The sequence below is a fragment of the Nomia melanderi genome, unplaced genomic scaffold (genome assembly GCF_051020985.1).
Source record: "Nomia melanderi isolate GNS246 unplaced genomic scaffold, iyNomMela1 scaffold0626, whole genome shotgun sequence".
Taxonomy (NCBI): domain Eukaryota; kingdom Metazoa; phylum Arthropoda; class Insecta; order Hymenoptera; family Halictidae; genus Nomia; species Nomia melanderi.
The window spans coordinates 20,001-27,500 of NW_027475740.1; the positions used below are offsets into that span (position 1 = coordinate 20,001).

At 49.8% G+C, this 7,500-nt stretch overlaps 1 non-coding gene across 1 annotated transcript; it reads left to right on the top strand.

The window, feature by feature from the left end:
• The first annotated feature begins 5,633 nt into the window (after nt 1-5,633).
• On the top strand, nt 5,634-5,788 carry LOC143176547 (5.8S ribosomal RNA). The gene has a single exon (XR_013001081.1). It is a non-coding gene; the product is annotated as a 5.8S ribosomal RNA (ribosomal RNA).
• The last annotated feature ends 1,712 nt before the right edge of the window (nt 5,789-7,500 follow it).

Sequence of the window (7,500 nt, forward strand, 5' to 3'; positions counted from 1 at the left end):
TTGAGTTGACTTATCGGGTCTTCGTTGGAATTACCGTCGCTGGCATTGTAAACTCCAGATGACCTTGTGATTCCTTCGTCGGGCACTGGTAAAGGGTGGCGATGATGCGTTCTATAATAGAAATACCCGTCGTAGCGTTTCTTCCGAGTCAACCCGCTCACGAAACACTCTCTCGTCGTGGAATCCCCGCGTCGGAGAGTAAAACGCGAATTCATAGTATGGAAACTTACGTCTCTCGACGATGGGACGATCCACGCGAAGAGTTGTTACGTGCACGCGTATGGTGCGATTGCGTCGATTCGCTTTTCTGTACGGGGAGTAATAGAACGTTGAGTTGACTTATCGGGTCTTCGTTGGAATTACCGTCGCTGGCATTGTAAACTCCAGATGACCTTGTGATTCCTTCGTCGGGCACTGGTAAAGGGTGGCGATGATGCGTTCTATAATAGAAATACCCGTCGTAGCGTTTCTTCCGAGTCAACCCGCTCACGAAACTCTCTCTCGTCGTGGAATCCCCGCGTCGGAGAGTAAAACGCGAATTCATACTATGAAAACTTACGTCTCTCGACGATGGGACGATCCACGCGAAGAGTTGTTTACGTGCACGCGTATGGTGCGATTGCGTCGATTCGCTTTTCTGTACGGGGAGAAATAGAACGTTGAGTTGACTTATCGGGTCTTCGTTGGAATTACCGTCGCTGGCATTGTAAACTCCAGATGACCTTGTGATTCCTTCGTCGGGCACTGGTAAAGGGTGGCGATGATGCGTTCTATAATAGAAATACCCGTCGTAGCGTTTCTTCGGAGTCAACCCGCTCACGAAACTCTCTCTCGTCGTGGAATCCCCGCGTCGGAGAGTAAAACGCGAATTCATACTATGAAAACTTACGTCTCTCGACGATGGGACGATCCACGCGAAGAGTTGTTTACGTGTACGCGTATGGTGCGATTGCGTCGATTCGCTTTTCTGTACGGGGAGAAATAGAACGTTGAGTTGACTTATCGGGTCTTCGTTGGAATTACCGTCGCTGGCATTGTAAACTCCAGATGACCTTGTGATTCCTTCGTCGGGCACTGGTAAAGGGTGGCGATGATGCGTTCTATAATAGAAATACCCGTCGTAGCGTTTCTTCCGAGTCAACCCGCTCACGAAACTCTCTCTCTCGTCGTGGAATCCCCGCGTCGGAGAGTAAAACGCCGAAGGCTTACTATGAAACTTACGTCTCTCGACGATGGGACGATCCACGCGAAGAGTTGTTACGTGCACGCGTATGGTGCGATTGCGTCGATTCGCTTTTCTGTACGGGGAGTAATAGAACGTTGAGTTGACTTATCGGGTCTTCGTTGGAATTACCGTCGCTGGCATTGTAAACTCCAGATGACCTTGTGATTCCTTCGTCGGGCACTGGTAAAGGGTGGCGATGATGCGTTCTATAATAGAAATACCCGTCGTAGCGTTTCTTCCGAGTCAACCCGCTCACGAAACTCTCTCTCGTCGTGGAATCCCCGCGTCGGAGAGTAAAACGCGAATTCATACTATGAAAACTTACGTCTCTCGACGATGGGACGATCCACGCGAAGAGTTGTTTACGTGCACGCGTATGGTGCGATTGCGTCGATTCGCTTTTCTGTACGGGGAGAAATAGAACGTTGAGTTGACTTATCGGGTCTTCGTTGGAATTACCGTCGCTGGCATTGTAAACTCCAGATGACCTTGTGATTCCTTCGTCGGGCACTGGTAAAGGGTGGCGATGATGCGTTCTATAATAGAAATACCCGTCGTAGCGTTTCTTCCGAGTCAACCCGCTCACGAAACTCTCTCTCGTCGTGGAATCCCCGCGTCGGAGAGTAAAACGCGAATTCATACTATGAAAACTTACGTCTCTCGACGATGGGACGATCCACGCGAAGAGTTGTTTACGTGCACGCGTATGGTGCGATTGCGTCGATTCGCTTTTCTGTACGGGGAGAAATAGAACGTTGAGTTGACTTATCGGGTCTTCGTTGGAATTACCGTCGCTGGCATTGTAAACTCCAGATGACCTTGTGATTCCTTCGTCGGGCACTGGTAAAGGGTGGCGATGATGCGTTCTATAATAGAAATACCCGTCGTAGCGTTTCTTCCGAGTCAACCCGCTCACGAAACTCTCTCTCGTCGTGGAATCCCCGCGTCGGAGGGTAAAACGCGATATATAATAGTATATGCCAGTGGTTCGCGCGCGTCGTCTCTGAGATACGCGGTCGACAGAGTTCCGAAAACACGTGATGTGCCACGATTTCCGTGCGTCTTACATCTTTCGACGATGGGACGATCCACGCGAAGAGAACGTTCGTGCTTGCGTGAGGTGCAACAGCGTCGATTCGCTTTTCTGTACGGGGAGAAATAGAACGTTGAGTTGACTTATCGGGTCTTCGTTGGAATTACCGTCGCTGGCATTGTAAACTCCAGATGACCTTGTGATTCCTTCGTCGGGCACTGGTAAAGGGTGGCGATGATTCGTTCTATAATAGTAATACCCGTCGTAGCGTTTCGACCGATGTCACCCGCCACGAATGTCTCTCTCGACGTGGAAACCCCGCGCCGAAGAGTAAACGCGAAGGCTTACCATACGAAAGAAAACGGTATTATACGCCTGTGGTATGTGCGTCTCGGCTCTGTGATACGCGATCGGCAGAGTTACAAAAAAACGTTGATGGGCCACGATTTCCGTGCGTCTTACATCTTTCGACGATGGGACGATCCACGCGAAGAGTAGTTACGTGCTCGCGCGAGGTGCGATAGCGTCGATTCGCTTTTCTGTACGGGGAGAAATAGAACGATGAGTTGACTTATCGGGTCTTCGTTGGAATTACCGTCGCTGGCATTGTAAACTCCAGATGACCTTGTGATTCCTTCGTCGGGCACTGGTAAAGGGTGGCGATGATTCGTTCTATAATAGAAATACCCGTCGTAGCGATTCGGCCGAGACACCCGCCACGAAACTCTCTCTCGTCGTGGAATCCCCATGTCGGAGAGTAAAACGCGAAGGCTAACTATATAAGAAACATATAGTATTATTTATGCCTGTGGTTCTCCGTTTGTCCTACTCTCAGATACGCGACTCGGAGAGTTACGAATAATCGTGATGGACCACGATTTCTGTACGTCTTACATCTTTCGACGATGGGACGATCCACGCGAAGAGATCATTCCTGCTTGCGTGAGGTGCGATAGCGCCGATTCGCTTTTCTGTACGGGGAGAAATAGAACGATGAGTTGACTTATCGGGTCTTCGTTGGAATTACCGTCGCTGGCATTGTAAACTCCAGATGACCTTGTGATTCCTTCGTCGGGCACTGGTAAAGGGTGGCGATGATTCGTTCTATAATAGAAATACCCGTCGTAGCGATTCGGCCGTGTCACCCGCCACGAAAATCTCTCTCGTCGTGGAATCCCCGCGTCGTAGAGTAAACGCGAAGGCTTGCTATAGAAGACTATAGTTTATACGCCTGTGGTTCACCGGTTGCCTGCTCTCCGGGGTACGCGATCGCGCAGGAGTTACGGAAGAACTTGATGGGCCACGATCTCCAAGCGGCTATATCTTTCGACGATGGGACGATTCACGCGAAGAGAACGTTCGTGCATGCGTGAGGTGCGATAGCGTTGATTCGCTTGTCTGTACGGGGAGAAATAGAACGATGAGTTGACTTATCGGGTCTTCGTTGGAATTACCGTCGCTGGCATTGTAAACTCCAGATGACCTTGTGATTCCTTCGTCGGGCACTGGTAAAGGGTGGCGATGATTCGTTCTATAATAGAAATACCCGTCGTAGCGTTTCGACCGATGTCACCCGCCACGAAATTCTCTCTCGTCGTGGAATCCCCGCGTCGGAGAGTAACCGCCGAAGGCTTGCTATAGAAGACTATAGTTTATACGCCTGTGGTTCACCGGTTGCCGGCTCTCCGGGGCACGCGATCGCGCGAAGGTTACGGAGGGACGTGAAGCGCCCGAGCAATGAAACGTCCGCAGGAGGAAACGAGCAACCGCCGAACATTGTTTCGCGACGTTTCCATAATGTATTGTCGTTTCGCTCGCATCCCGCTTCTTTCCCCTAGTTTCCTCGACGCGTAGTTTCGCAGCCTTAGTGGACGAATCATTCTCGATTCGAGGAAAGATATGCAGTGGGGCGTGCAATGAGCCCGCCAGAGACCACGATCTCCAATGCGTCTTTACATCTTTCGACGATGGGATGATCCACGCGAAGAGAACGTTCGTGCTTGCGCGAGGTGCGTTAGCGTCGATTCGCTTTTCTGTACGGGGAGAAATAGAACGATGAGTTGACTTATCGGGTCTTCGTTGGAATTACCGTCGCTGGCATTGTAAACTCCAGATGACCTTGTGATTCCTTCGTCGGGCACTGGTAAAGGGTGGCGATGATTCGTTCTATAATAGAAATACCCGTCGTAGCGATTCGGCCGAGTCACCCGCCACGAAACTGTCTCTCTTTCGTCGTGGAAACCCCGCGTCGGAGAGTAAAACGCGCGAAGGCTGTGACTGTAACATATATATATACAGTATACAATGCCTGTGGTTTTTGCGCGTGTCGGCTCTTCGGTATACGCGATCGGCCAGAGTTACGGAGGGACGGTGAAGCGCACGAGAAATTGAAACGGCCGCACGATTGGAACCGAGCAACCGTCGAACATTGTTTCGCGACGTTTCCATAATGCGTTTTCGTTTCGCTCGCATACCGCTTCTTTTCCCCTAGTCTCTGAGACGCGTTTTCGAGCCGTTCTTCTACTATCGATTCTCGTAGAGAGAAGGGACCGGGTAGTCTGGAAGTGGAACCCGCATCTTGCGTGTACCGTACACGGAATTGAGAGGACCGGCCGTGAAGCTCGTTTTAAAGCCGTGCGTCTGACACCCAACTCTTGCGCGCCAATTTCGCGGCAAGAGATAATATGGGACGAATGACCGGCAAAGAGCCAGCTGTGAAGTCTGTTTTTTTAATCGAATCCGTGGACGTGTGTATGCCGTAGCGTCGCTCGTCGTGTTCGTTCATGGTCGTTCCGAGAGAAAGAACGAAAGCGGTAACGAAGGGACCGGCCGTGAAGCTCGTTTTAAAGCCGCGCGTCTGACACCCAACTCTTGCGCGCCAATTTCGCGGCAAGAGATAACATGGGACGAATGACCGGCAAAGAGCCAGCTGTGAAGTCTTTTTTCATTATTTGCTTTCAATCGATCGATCGGTACGATTCGTGCAACGTTTCGCGCGATGCGACGCGAAAACATGCGCGCAACAATAGATGCGTCTGATCGGAAGAACGCGAGGGTCGACTGCACGCGATGGATTCAGTATCGGGTAGGATACAAAATATATCCCCGTCGTTTCCACGCGTGCGAGTCTTCTGCGTCTTTCGCGGGTTTTTGAATGCACTATACGCCCGGAACGTCGAGAAATATATACATATTACTTGAACGTTTTTCGTCTCGAAAGGCTTCGGTGTCGTCTCCAAGGCGACGCCTGAATCTCCTTCGCGCGCTGGTCGGAGATTCAGGTATCAACTTTTATCTTCTCTTTGAAAGAAGAGAGATATTAGGTCGAACAAATGAGAATAAAATTATATATGTGAAATATAAAATTTATACGATTACCCTGAACGGTGGATCACTTGGCTCGTGGGTCGATGAAGAACGCAGCTAATTGCGCGTCAACGTGTGAACTGCAGGACACATGAACATCGACATTTCGAACGCACATTGCGGTCCACGGATACAATTCCTGGACCACGCCTGGCTGAGGGTCGTTTACGTACCATACACTGCTTGCGTAGCTCTGTCAAATCCCCGCCGTCGTTCACCTCTTCGGATCGAACGTTTTTTTACCGAAGGGCGCAAAGAACGTTTCTGAGTCGGGTTAAGAGAAGGATGCTACGTACGAGCGAACGATGGGTGTCTCGTCGGCGTTTGTCGCGGACACGCGAAAATTCTGTGAATTTCACGGACAGTGTACGTTCTAGTTGTTGCAAAACGATCGGAATCGTTTGTATGGACTCGCGTGAGTGTTCGCGGCGTCGTGCGTCGTTCAATTACGACCGCCCGCGGATACCGCTCCACTGCGATATGGATCTGAGCGACAACTTTTTCGGCTGTTCGTGAGATGAACGGTTTCGTGTGTTTAGAAAAATTTTTTTTCCCGCGCTCCCGACGTCACCTGAAATGATGCGTCAGAGGTGAAAGAAAATATTAAGAAGTCGAGAGAGAGAGAGACTACACACGTTTTATTCATATTTTGTATACCGTGCGTGAGACGGATGTGCACGACACGTCGTATGTCGGTATATTACCGACTGGCCCCAGGGAGATTGTTTTCTTCCTCTCTTACGAATGAGATGTACGTTTCGGAGGATCGTCGTTACCGAAACACACGGCAAAACGAGACTTCTCGCAGCAGAACCTTTATACACAATACACATCGACTCTTTTTACCCCGAGAGAGAGAGAAAAGGTGTATTTCTTTTTTTTATTTTTCGAATTCGACGCACGAACGCTTTGACGACTGGAGAAAAACACGGTGTGTGTTAAAATCGTGCGGGACGAGCATGCGTATTCGTAACGGGTCGAATAGTTCTTATTCCCCGTCGTCGCGTGTCCTCGCTGGACCACCACCGTGCGCTTCCGCCACGTTCAGTTGAATTTCGAAATATATATATATAAAAAGAATCACCATATACTCTCTTTCGGGAGGTGTATTTTTATCGGTTTCTGCTATAGAGAAGAGACGGAGATCGTGTTGTGAGGTGTAACGTTTCTGTATCCCCGTTTCGGAGGATCGTCGTTATCGGCGGAACACACGTCAAAACGAGACTTCTCGCAGAACCTTTATACACAATACACATCGACTCTTTTACCCCGAGAGAGAGAAAAGGTGTTTTTCTTTTTTTTTTATTTTTCGAATTCGACGCACGAACGCTTTGACGACTGGAGAAAAACACGGTGTGTGTTAAAATCGTGCGGGACGAGCATGCGTATTCGTAACGGGTCGAATAGTTCTTATTCCCCGTCGTCGCGTGTCCTCGCTGGACCACCACCGTGCGCTTCCGCCACGTTCAGTTGTATTTCGAAATATATATATATATAAAAAGAATCACCATATACTCTCTTTCGGGAGGTGTATTTTTATCGGTTTCTGCTATAGAGAAGAGACGGACGATCGTGTGTGACACCACGTGGTAACGTTTCCGTATCCCCGTAAAATACGTTTATCTTTTCTCGTAGAAAAGAGAGAGGAAGAGGCAGGAGCTCCTCTTTGGCGAGGCTTTCGAACGTCGCGTCCCGTCCGCCGGAATATAATGATATAAATATATAACCGCCGCCGACTTTGTGCGAAAGCGTTGAAACGAACGCGTCGGTCGCCCCATGGTGTGTGTTTGTCGTGTCTTCTTTTCCTCTTCTGCACTTCTCTTCACTGTCGATCGCGAGACCGCGCGAGATCCGCTTCGGTCGTCCAGTCCCCGAA